The sequence below is a fragment of the Cupressus sempervirens genome, chromosome 9 (genome assembly GCF_028749045.1).
Source record: "Cupressus sempervirens isolate cs-2001-9-10 chromosome 9, ASM2874904v1, whole genome shotgun sequence".
NCBI classification, from domain to species: domain Eukaryota; kingdom Viridiplantae; phylum Streptophyta; class Pinopsida; order Cupressales; family Cupressaceae; genus Cupressus; species Cupressus sempervirens.
The window spans coordinates 206,437,609-206,452,179 of record NC_143126.1 but is presented as its reverse complement, the minus strand read 5'-3'; positions in this window follow the sequence as shown (position 1 = coordinate 206,452,179).

Here is a 14,571-nt window from a genome sequence, read left to right as displayed (position 1 = left end):
TATTTATGTTTTAGTGTAGTTTTTTTATGTTAGAATCTAATATATGTGTTCTATATAATTTTTTAATGTAAATAACTAAAAGTAAAGATTCATTGACAAATATCAATTAAATTGGTACGTAAACTATCAATAACTCTCTTAAATAAAAATTGAATTAACACTAATATGTTAATCATTGATAACATCCTAGCATAAACTTTTTATCCTAATTTAAGAAGTTATTTCGGTTTTCATTTTAAAATTTTATTAATTTAATTAAATTTGTTATATTTTTACATTGAAGATTATTTTATATACAAGAAAATGACAATTTTACTTTACATCAATATAAATTGTTACTAAATCAAATAACTTTAAAAACATATATATTTAATACCAAAAAATTGTCAACAATAAAAAAAAAAAAAATGAAACATATTAAAATAACTTAAAGTAAAATTACAAAATTAGTTAATAAATAAATAATTACCTTATCTTATATTTATATAATATATAAGTCTATACTTTTTTAATTTTTTAAATGCTACTAATTTTTAAAACCATAACTTATATGTTTTTATTAATTTGAATGAATTATAAAATAAGTTAATAAATTATATTATTTGTATTTATCTTATATATATTTATTATTACTTATAAAATTAAATTCATTCAAAATATTTAAATTAAAGTAATAAAATTTTAAAATAAATTATTAATGTATATCAAATTATATTATATTATATTGATACAATACAATAAATAATAGAAAAGACATTATAGAATGTAATATAATATATTATATAGCTTCATTTTAAAGTATAACCTAGAAAGGTATGAACCCTTACAAAAATATAAATATAAGTGAAAGTTAGAAAACAAATTTTTACATCTTTTGATTTGACAGTAGTATGGTACGGTACTGACTAACAAATGTTGCATGACATTTGATGAGGGAGATGGAAGGTAAACTAATGGAAAGGCTAAACGGCAAGTGCAAATAAGTTGCACCGTAGCTAGTGCCAAGAGGTCCCGATAATCAGCATTGTCTCTGCAACAGTGATTATTAACTAGCACTTGTACGTACAGATGAAAGGTTGGACCTCTGGTCCGGCTGGTATTGGGGGAGTTGGGCATGACACTTTTGGTAATATTTAGTTTATGTTTTCTATATACAAGGGTTACCATACTAATAACCTCATGGAAGCCCTGTCTATCTTGGTTGCAATGGAACAGTGCTGTCAACATGGCTGGAGAAGAATTATCTATGAGACTGACTCGCAAGTGGTTGTGAATTTATTGAATAGAAGGAACCTTGTGCATGTGGATTGGCATTTGGCTCTGGTTATTTAGTAGATCACTCAGTTATGCAATTCTCTGGATTTTGTGTCTTTTATGCATATCCCTCATGAGTGGAATGGTGTGGCTAATTGTTTGGCTAAATGGACCTTCAAGCATGGGTCGGCTTGGAACATTATTGATCATAGGATGCTTCACCTTGATTTATCTTAGATGCTGGTTCAACTTGTGGACCAAGCTAAAGCTCTGTGGTTCTCTTTGCTTCTTGTGTTGTTCTGCTCTCTTTGGTATTCAATAAAAATTTTACCCCTCTTTTAGTTAAAAGGTTGGACCTATAGATTCAAGGTTACCCAGATTGTTTAATCATAAACATTTACACATGATAATCACTTTTCCAAAGAGATTTTTGAATGGTTGAATGGTTTGTTGAATTGTTGAATGGTTTGTAGGTCTCTTATTTGTTCCAAACTTATGTGTATGGCCAACCATGAAAGTATTTGCAAGGTACCATGAGCTCTTTAACATGGATCATCGTGCTATTTTTCTACCTTAAAATGCCAATTTGGGAGATTTTGGTGAAGGAGATGGGACTTCCATTTATTATATTGGTTTTGGTCAGTCATAACTATCCACAAAAACATAAGACACATACAATATGATGTGTTGGAAAAGCTTTGAAGCTTCCACCAGTGTTATTCTTTCATCATTTAACATAGTGGATTTGTTAAAGATATAGCCCTAGATTAAATCAACTGAAAATTTGTCAATCTATTTTGGACAAAGGCATCAACCTAGAAGGGATGGAGACACCGACCTCCCAACATAGCATTCAATCTTCTCTATATTCTATGAACTTGTAGGAGGTAGATTTCTATAATTAATTAGTTGACGATAATTTTCATGAATCAAAGAAAGGGAATAATTCAAAGTGTAGTACATAAAATGTGGGTATAAAAGTAATGTCATGGACTTGGGCATATTACAAGAGATATGATAAAAATAAGAGAGTAAGTGTTAGGGTTAAGATTAGCATTATATATAGTGTTAGGGTTAGGATGAGGGGTAGGGTTAGGGTTAGGGTTAGGGTTGGGGTTAGGGTTAGTGTTAGGGTTAGGGTTACAATTAGAGTTAGAGTTATAGTTAGGGTTAGAGTTAGAGTTAGTGTTAGGGTTAGAATTAGGAATAGAGTTAAGGTCAGAGATAGAGTTGGAGTTAGAGTTAGGGTTAGAGTTAGAATATGGGTTAAAATTAGGATTAGGTTTAGGGTTAGAATTAGCGTTATAGTTAGAATAATAGTTAGGATTAGGGTTATAGTAAGGCTTAGGGTTAGGGTTAGAATTAGGTATAGAGTTAGGGTTATAAAGGGTTAAGGTTAGGGTTAGGGGTAAAATTAGAGTTAGGGTTAGGGTTAGAGTCAAAGTTAGAGTTAGAGTTAGAATTAGATTTAGAGTTAAGATTTATGTTATTATTGCAGTTAAGGTTATTTCTAGGTTATTAATCATATTATAGATGATGTTAGAGCTATTGTTACAAATTACCTTAGTGTTAGGGTAATTGTCAGGTTAAATCTTTATGTGGGTTAGTTCTATTATAATGCCCATGATTAGTGCTATTGTGATACAAGTTATTAACCTTTTTAATAATGTAATCCCTCCCTCTCCCATCCTCTCTCTCTCTCTCTCTCTCTCTCTCTCTCTCTCTCTCTCTCTCTCTCTCCTTCTCTCCCTACTCTCTAGCTACACCTAGTAATATCTCCCCCTATCTAAATACACCCTCTAATCTCTCTCTGTCTCTAGTCTCTAGATATGCCCCCTAATCCCTCTCTCTAATCTCTAGATACACCCCCTTATCTCTCTCATCTTGCTCTCTAGATACACCTCCTAATCTCTCTCTCCCTCTATGCTATCTAGATACACCCCTAATCTCTCTCCCTCTCTCCCTCTACTCTCTAGATACACCTCCTAATTCCTCTCTCTCTCTCTCTCTCGATACAGTCCCTAATCTATCTCTCTTTCTAGATACACCCCCTAATCTATCTCTCTCTAGATAAACACCCTAATCTCTCTCTCTCTCTCTCTCTCTCTCTCTCTCTCTCTCTCTCTCTCTCTCTATATATATATATATATATATATATATTTCCACTTATAAAAAATATAATATTATTTCTAGTTTCTAGTACATATAGGGTTAGGTTAAGGTATATAATGTACTAAATGCTTAGTACAATCATAAATAGAGTAAGAGTTAGAGTTAGGATCCAAGGTTTACAATTTCATTTATATGAAACTCGATGTTATGGTTAGGGTTAATAAGTGGTTAAATGTTACGCTAAAATAAGGGACATGGTTAAGGGAAGTATGAGATTTAGATGTAGTGTTGGAGTATTTGGAGTAGAACTGTGGTCAAATTTGGGATATATGTTATACAAATGACTCAAATAGTGGAAAACTTTTAATTCATGAAAGGGAAATTATAAGTCCCAACACAACTATTTAGATGATGTAAAAAGTGTGAAAGAATATATAAGAATCAATTTTATTGAAATTATTTCTCCATGATAATGTGAGAACATTATATATTGTTGAATTTTTAATAATGCTAATGCAATTTTTATTGCAATGATTGAGAATTGTAATCAATAAATATACTTATCATTAAGGACATCTATTTAGACTTATGATTTTCTTTCTTAATTAACATATTTAGTAGCCACATCCATCAAAGAAATATTTTGTAGAATAATAAATTTATTTTTTCTTGTTCTCTTCTTCATGAAAGTTACATAGAACAATGGGGAATCAAAACTGCCAATACAACTAATTAGAAGTAAAATTTTGAAACTGGAGACAAGAATGAACCATATACAAAAAATAAAAATCTTTGTAATGGTGTAAATACATGTCACATTCTTCAATGATTACGATTTGTTTGTGACCTTTGTTTGCACAATGATCATTAAAGACTTCTTTCATCATTGAGGGAAACCCATCCACTTTTGTAGATGTGTCACACATGAATTTTTATGCATGTTTCATATGCATTACTTACATTTCCTCAACATAGTCAATTGGAAATATTGCGTTCTCCACAACTTTAATTATAGTTGTGCACACGTCTTTAATTATTTGTAGGCATTTGGCAAACTCAGTCTCAAAGAAATCATTTGAGGTCATTGAAGTAGTCAGGCTAGTATCAAATAATATTTGATTCTTTGTTTGAGGCATCCATAATTCAAATAGTAACCTGCAAACTTATAAACAAACATCAACATATAGAAATAATGAGAATAAAAAAGTATTCATAATTAACACAAATTCTTTCAAACAAATAATTTTTAAAATAACATAAGTAAAAATCAAAACTATTTCAAATGAAATAGTTAGATTGTAATGCTTGAAATATGGTGGCATTGTCTTCCACTTTTCAAAGATTACAAACATAAATATTAATATAAAATTATATATACTATGAAAAATATTTAAATAAAACACATAATTAATTTAATTAATTAATGATAAAATATAGACTAAGTATAATATTTGTTTATTTTAAATTAATCATTAAATTTAATAAAATACAAATTTTATTGATAAGGTGACCTTGCCATCCACATTAATGATAAAATTTAATTATGAAACATGAAAAATATAAATATTTTGAAACATGCAAATATAAAACTATTATGAAACATACAAACCAAAATCATTTTGAAATATGCAAATCTAAAACTAATATGAAACATGCAAATTTAAAACTAATATGAAACATGCAAATATTATTCTAAATTGAAACGTGCACATTAAAAATGTGCAAATGAAATGTATTATCAAATATCTAAATCAAATAGATTTTGATTCAATTTGAATTCTAAATCTAAATCAAACATGCAAGGCTAAAATATATGAAACTTATTGAAATTGAAATCTAAATCAAAGAAGAATATTATAACTAATTTTGAAATTAAATCTAAATACATAACTAAATCTAAATCTAAATGCAAAACTAAATTTAAAAATAGAAATCTCACATGCAAAAAATTACTCCAAAACTTTAATCTACTCCTCTTCAAAAACTCTAATCTGCGCCAATAATCTCCACCTCTTCCTCCTTGTAAAAACACAAAATGAAAATGAAATGTGGAGCATTTATTTTATAACCTATGAGAGACTCCTCATATCCCCCAATAGATGTCTTTTGACATTCCATAAATTTGTTTCAAATTCCCCCACTCCTCACAAAAAATAAACATGAATGTGCATCTAAGCTATCAGATTTCCACAATCGATAAATATTGTATATGATTTATGGGAAAGATTGTGTAAGATTTTTTCCATCAACGTTTCAGATCATACTACATGATCCATCATCACGATGTCAAAGAGTCATGGATGAATGTGCATGCAAAAATAAATTTAACAAAAAAAAAATATTTTATATTTAAAACTTTAATGAAATTATTTCAGCCCTATTTTTTTGGCTTTTATTTTTCGGCCTTATTTTTTTGGGTCTTATTTTTTGACATTGGGTCTTATTTTTGGCCCCTTTTTTCAGGCCCTATTATTTTAGCATCCATTTAGCTTCATAATATTTTGCCCAGCTATTATTTCAAAAAAATTATATATTTTATAGTCTAATAATGATAAAATATATACTAAATATATGATTCATGTACTTTAAATAAATCATTAACTTTAATAAAATATAAATTGTATTGATATAGTGACATTGTAATCCACATAAATGATAAAATCATACTTTGAAACATGAAAATATAAATACTTTGAAACATGCAAATGTAAAACTATTATTAAACATTCAAATCTAAAACATGCAAAATAAAACTATTTTGAAATATGCAAATCTAAAGCTAATATAAAACATGCAAATCTAAAACTAATTTAAAACATGCACTTTTAAAATATGCAAATGAAAAGTATTATAAAATATATAACTCAAAAGATTTTGAATGCAAATCTAAATCTAAATCAAACATACAAGACAAAACTATTAAATGCAAGTATAAACAATTTTGAATATAATTCTAAATCTAAATGGAACTAATTGAAATTGAAATCTAAATCAAAATAGAATATTAAAACTAATGTTGAATCTAAATCTACATCTACATCTAAATCTAAATAAAAAATAGAAATGTCACAAGCAAAAAAATTACTCCAAAACTTCAATCTACTATTGTTCAAAAACTCCAATCTAATCCTCCAATAATCTCCACCTCTTCCTTCTTGCAAAAAATAAAATGAAAATGAAATGAGGAGCCTTTGTTTTATAGCTCGTGAGAGACTCCTCATCTCACCCAATAGACGTCTCTTCACATTCCACGAATTTATTTCAAATTCCCCCACTCCCCACAAAAAAAAGCATGAATCTGCATGCAAAATTATATTTAACAAAAAAAAATCATATTGAAATTGTTTCGTCCCTATTTTTTAGGGGCATTTTTTGGGCCCTATTTTTTAGCTCCTACTTTTTAGGGCCCTATTTTTTCGGGCCTATTATTTTGGCCTCCATTTGGCATCCTATTATTTTGAGAATAAATTTTTGTTTTATTATTTTATAAGGTGCCACATGGCCATGGCGAAATAAAATGCATTTATAAAATCATTTTAAATTAAATTAATGTGTAATCCCTCCCATTTCTTTTTTATTGATGGAGAATCTATTTTGGCATATTCTTGTGCTGGGTATTTGTGTTGTGATTGTATAGAACGCCTCTCAGCATAATTAGTTAATAAAGAAATAATTACCTTATCTTATATTTATATAATATATAAGTCTATACATTTTTTTTTAAATGCTACTAAACTTTTAAAACCATAATTTATATGTTTTTATTAATTTGAATGAATTATAAAATAAGTTAATAAATTATATTATTTGTATTTATCTTATATATTTATTATTACTTATAAAATTAAATTCATTCAAAATATTTAAATTAAAGTAATAAAATTTTAAAATAAATTATTAATGTATATAAAATTATAGTATATTATATTGATACAATACAATAGATAATGGAAAAGACATTATAGAATGTAATATAATATATTATATAGCTTCATTTTAAAGTATAACCTAGAAAGGTATGAACCCTTACAAAAATATAAATATAAGTGAAAGTTAGAAAACAAATTTTTACATCATTTGATTTGACAGCAGTATGGGTACAGTACTGACTGACAAATGTTGCATGACATCCGATGAGGGAGATGGAAGGTATACTAACGGAAAGGCTAAACGACATGGTGCAAATGAGTTGCACCGTAGTCAGTGCCAAGAGGTACCGATAATCAGCATTTTCTCTGCAACAGTAATTATGAACTAGCACTTGTACGCACAGATTAAAGGTTGGACCTTTGGTTCAGCTGGTATTGGGAGAGTTGGGCGTGACACTTCTGGTAATATTTAGTTTCTATTTTCTATATACAAGGGTTACCATACTAATAACCTCATGGAAGCCCTGTCTATCTTGGTTGTAGTGGAATAATGTTGTCAACATGGCTGGAGAAGAATTATCTATGAGACTAACTCGCAAGTGATTGCGAATTTGTTGAATAGAAGGAACCTTGTGCGTGTGGATTGGCATTTGGCTCTAGTTATTTAGCAGATCACTCCGTTATGCAATTCTCTAGATTTTGCGTCTTTTATGCATATCCCTCGTGAGTGGAATGGTGTGGCTGATTGTTTGGCTAAATGGGCCTCCAAGCATGGGCCGGCTTGGAACATTATTGATCATAGGATGCTTCCCCTTGATTTATCTTAGATGCTGGTTCAACTTGTGGACCAAGCTAAAGCTCTGTAGTTCTCTTTGTTTCTTGTGTTGTTGTGTTCTCTTTGGTATTCAATAAAAATTTTACCCCTCTTTTACTTAAAAGATTGGACCTACAGATTCAAGGTTGCCCAGATTGTTTAATCATAAACATTTACACATGATAATCACTTTTTTGAAAAGATTGTAATACTAGCACTTGTACTTCATAGGTTCAAGAGTCAACCTCATTTTTGATGTCACAATCTCGATTCTGATTTTATAATTAAATTACAACTTATTGCAACTTAAGTAAATAATTTATTTTCTTGAATTTGAATTCTTTATAGGCATTAACCTTAACAAAGACATAAGAACATTCCAAGACCATTTCTATTTATTCATAGCGAAGGCAGAATAATAGAAACATAGTAGGCTTTATTTAATCCAAAAATATATACACCAACACAGAAGCATTTATTTAAGCAAAAAATATATTCAAAGCCAATTATTTAATACAAAAATATATTTGTAAACAATTGATTACATAAACATATACACATGATAATCAATTTTCCAAAAGATTGTGATACTAGCACTTGTACGCCCTTTTTAAATTTTCATGAAAGCTAGAGGAGTTATTCCATTATTATAGGATGGGCAACCTTGGCCTACATCTTCACTATCTATGGCAAAGTGGAGCAAAAAAATACAATTTTGTGGAAACACCCTTAGGTAGGCATATAAATTAAAAATAATAGCGTATTACCTAAAGAAATGTGATCTCAAATGTTTCCTATGCTTATTTTTTAGATTATATATAAAATCTCATTTCTTTGAAAAAGCTTAGGAACTCTCACACAAATTGAAATGCAGGACTTTAATGAAGATGAGAGCCTTCAAATCAAATATGGATGTCCATCCAAGCATATGAATGGTGGAAGGATTTGTAATGTATTGTAAATACTGCCCCTGCAAAACCAATGCCACATCAACAAATCTCCATAAAATGCGAAGATTTCAATAGAAATCAAAGTCCTTTGAATATTGACCAGTCAACATTAGTTGATTTACATAAACTATCATTAACCTTAACTAAAAATGATACATCTACATATATGCTCAAGTTTAAAGAAACCAAAATTTCATTACCAGAGTACCAATACTAGATATCAGATACCAAGTAGTCTAAACATGACGACCAAGTTGAAATGAGCTCCAAAACTTGTCTAAGATCACAAGGGGGAGAATATAGTAGGAGTTCTTTTCCACCCTACCATGAAGCTATTAAGCTTCCTTGGAATCTTCTTGAAATGAAAGATACTCAGCCCGACAATGAGGAAGACTAACTCGGTAAAACCAAGAGAAGTAATGGAATTGTGCAATACATTATTTTATAGCATATTCATAAAATCTCCATCCATTCTGAAAGGTAACATAATGCACTCATGCAACAGAACAACAAATGAACACATTCACAGTTTCTCAATATGCATTATCTACACATAGGCATTTCCATAAGTTATTTCAATAAAATATGCATTATGTAAGAGTTATCATAATTCAACATTCATAGCATGTGAAATATTTGAGTTGCATGACAATTTCTGAGTATTATCCCACCATAAATCTCAAGCTTCTCATAAAATTCTTGGACAATAATAAGAAGGATTCATATCATTCTTTCTTGATTTATTAGATGAAAGCATACTTTCAATTTCCTAAGCACTAGGAACTTTCATCCATTTTGAACAACATTATTCCAAAGTAAAAAGAAAACATATGCAACATTTAAGCATTAACCAAAAATATAATCATAGACATTCACTATTCATCCACTTAAACTTAATACAATAGGATACAATATGCCCAAATGAACAAATCTTTTCAAACCCTTAGCTGTGAACGCTTTACTCATAATTTTAGAAGAAAATCTTCAATCCCCCTTCATTGGTCATAGTAGACCTTAAAACATATTCAAATTAAAGCTAATTCAAAATATTTTGATTCCTAGTTTATTGTAGACCAATTAGTGATGTGAATAAGAATTCACAGACAAAACTTTACTAAATCTGCAAAAAAACCAATGTCACAACACAAAAAATTTCATCTGGAATGCCATTTCTCTTATCAACAATCTTCTTTATTAGAGGCCCAAACACTACTTATTGGATCATAATAAAGAAGCTCTACTCACAACTTTGGGAATTCAACAAAATCTCCAACACGCAAAGATTAAAGAATCAAATTTCTATGAATTCACAAGCACTAAAATAGTTACTCAAAACAATATGTTCATCCTTAGCTTACAATCAAATTTGGACAACCAACTCAATGTATGACTCTTGAACCTTCTAATATTCTCATGAAATTAAACTCGATAATATTCTTACCACATTAAACTCCCCTGTCCTACAACTCACATGAACTGCACTTTGTATTTTCTCAATTGTTCTCCATAAAGCTCTTGCAACACTTAGTTAACTTTCAATATTATGATACTAATAGACTACCAAATTCCAATTCCATCAATACTGTGCATTTCAAAATGAGAACCCGATACCATCACTTTCCAAACCGATATCACTTTCCAACAATGAGAAGAGTTGACTCTTAGAAAGTGGTTTCATTCTACCCAATTTCTTCATCCAAATCGATGGAAATGCAATGCCAACAAGCCATACTGATTTCTAATTTACTTCAATACTCAGACCAATTCATAATGAACGAATAACACTTCAAATAAATAAAGCTAGTGATTAAGCTTAGTGCACTTTCACAACCATTGAAAACCTGTATTGTATAATCTAAAAGGGAATGAATTTTACAGACCCATTGGAGTTTGTTCTAGTTTATTTAGGACTAATTCTTATAACTAAAGCAACAACTTTGAGGAACAATAAATATCTAAATAACATGCAAAAACATGTAGTGTAACGACTAACAAAACAAAAGGCACAAGATGTAAAGAGTTGGCAAACATACCAAGCTCATTCGCTATTACCACAATAACAATTGGTAGACAAGAATTTGTCAAAAGAAAATTGCACGTTACACACAAAAGATGTAAAAAGCATGCCCTTTTGGCAGAAAAACTTGATGCTCCTTAATGCTTAAGTGGCTCTTACAGAGGTGGAAGTGGGCAAGGAATATGAGGTGGTTTTCACAACATTTGTTGGGCTTTATGGGTATAAGCTTGGGGATGTAGTCAGAGTAGCAAGATTTCACAACTCTACTCCACAATTTTTGTATCAAGGTAGAAAGAATGTCCTCCTCTCTATAAACATTGACAAGACCAGTGAGAAAGACTTGCAGATATCTCTTGAGAAGGCTACTCAACTCTTGAGGGAAGAAAAAAGTGAAGCTGGTTGATTTCATAGGCTCTACCGAGATGTCAAGTGAGTTAGGACACTATGTGATGTATTGGGAGCTTAGTGGCACTAAATAGATGAAACCCTGCTATGAAAATGTTGCACAGTAATGGATGAGTCATTTGTTGATGTAGGGTGTATTGGTTCAAGAAAGGCCAAAACTATTGGAGCCCTTGAACTTCGTATATTGGAAAAAGGGCACATTCGAAAAGATTTTGAATCACTACTTTATCCTTGGAGTAGTTGTCAGCCCCTTCAAAACCCCTCATTGCATCAACTCTAATCCTACCTTTAAAATTGTTATAGATGATACATTGTAACTAACAAAATAACTTTTTACCAATATGTAGAATTGATTAATTAAATTATAGGTGGAGTCCCAAAACCAAATTATTTGGTAATTGAAAGAGTGGGTTGTGACATCCTCCCCCCCTTAGAAAATGCATCGTCTTGATGCAGTGATATACATAATTCTTAGTTAAAGATCTCACATTAGCAAGATTATTTATCTTGCTGCCATGGTTCAATATTCAAGATAATGGATGTACTGACATTCTGATGCTATCATAACAAGGTTAGAATTCATTTTCTTAAAAGAAACCTACATTTCATTTGAATACATTCTAATAAAATTAGCACACAACTCTGTAAGATGACACTAATATAGATTTAAAAGATAGATAAACACAACAATGCAATAAGAACATGTAATAATTAGTCCTTTCAAGTACATTCTCTATGTGAGTGTGTGAAATCCATTACCATTCTAAAGTTTTACAAGGTTAGGCTACCTCTCTCTGACAATATTCCCCCTTTCTAATAATGTTTCATTCCCTCTATTGCATTAAAGGAACAACACCCAATGTTAGTCCATCATATATCATAAATCCAATCGAATTTCCAATGAAATATAAAATCAAATACTTCCTTATCTCAAGAAGTCTCAAAATTAGTAACATATGGCCTCAAAATCACATGATATCACACACATACCTATACACTTACTATACCTTGGCATCACCTATGGATTTGCCTCACTAGTAGGTACTTCTTATCCACATCCTACTATACTCATGTACTCACAATACCTTTAGCTCATCCACAATATCAATATCTAAAGGAGATCAATTCAAAGATTAGGAGTCAAAATTTTGTTCAACTTAATGACTTCTTAACTCATCTTTTAATCACATCTTGATTACGAGTAACATAATAATTAGCCATTCATACCATGTGTTCCATATGTACCATAAATACCATCTAACATGTGGCACTTGCTAAGTGATTAATCAACCACATCATTAGGCCAATGTTCATGAAACATAATCAAGTAATGCAATCCCATTACATCTAATTCATCATGAAGTATAATGACATGCACATATGACATCATTAATGTAATCTTTAGCATTTAATCATAATTATGCATCTACATCACATTGCATCATTTAGCTCAAAATGAATGACATGTATCCAACCACTATGATAAATAAAGAAATGATATAAAGGCCACATAGTCAAATGTATCACACAACATTGAACCACAGTTCTTCATCATTAAATAATAAACCCAAATCCCAATTAGATATATCAGCCAAAGGTGTAAATCGAATACATAATGATAAAGTCTATATTTAATAGCATATTGACTAGGATTTTGAAATAGACAACTCAAGGTGACCAAATCAACCAGTTGACTAAATAAAATAAGTCAGCAACTTTCTATAAGTAGAATTCACATGCATGGTGGATCATCACATATACATAACACCGATGCAAAAACATTATCAAAGTAGATAAAAGAGGGATCTATACATACCCATTTGCATCCTCATAGGAAGACCATATTTTCATATGCTTGCCACATAGGCCAAAAAGTCAAGACAGGTTAGTCCAAAATCGTCTACAATTAGTTTAATTCAAAAAGTAGATACAATATCTTCTAATTAATCTTGCAACTTTATTCTACTTTCCAACTTACATATCGAAATGATAAGTCTAATAATAATTACATTTCATAAACCAATTATCGACCAAATTGTCGAGCACAACATATCATCACATGAATATTCCATACATGAATATACTAAATAAGTTGACCTACATGTCAAATGATATTTCATCATATGTAAGAACCATGTCTTGCTAAGCAATTGCCACATTATCAATTGCAAGAACACATAAATAAGAAAACAAAACCCTAGTTGAATAGTCAACAACTATTTTAATCACCATAATCAAGGATTAACAAATAATTATCCATTTAAGAATGTAACACATGACATTATCCAAGGATGTTGACCTACATGTCATCCATCCATCAAATGTATGATTTAATAAATACATAAAATATAGTTTTAAGCATCATACCTCAACGGGCATCATAGAAAATATCGACCTACATTTCAGACATGGAACAACAAGCACATCATACAAGTGCAATATCATCTACCAATGATCATCACCATTAAGTAAATGATCTAGGTATGCTCATCAATCACCTTCAAGGATCAACAAATCCAATTTTTATCAATTTAGTGACCTTAGGCCCTCAAGCCCATCTTGTCACCATAGTGTGCTTAACCAACATATAAACATGTGTCGTGATGTATGGCCTCCACGCCATTCAATAATCACATAATATTTGGTTTGAGGTGATTTAACCTTGCCAACCACGAAGTGAAACCTTCCTTAGGATTCTTCCTAACATGGAGAATTCCTTGACCCTGGCACGAGAAGCCTAGCTTCCCAAAACAAGATGGATCAGATGGATCCGGTGTGGCCATGAAACACACTACATTGCAACCATGTGCCTAGTAGCCTAATCACAGAATGTAGTAGGGATTAGAAATAAACTACACATCTACACATATATAGTAAAACCAAATAAGCATAACCATTTACATATATGCAATATCTGGAAAACAAATCGCTTGGCCAAGCACTTTAAAAACTAGATTTACCTGTAGAAGAAACAAGAATAGCATGTATCCATTCTACAAAACTGGCAAATAGAGAAACTAAATGTGAAGTATCCATCTATCTATCCCATAATTGCTACATTAAACCCTTCCATGAAGGAGAGTACACATCTCAACACTGCTCTACAACAAGATGTTCAACAAATTTAATTTTAAAAATGATAATTTTTTT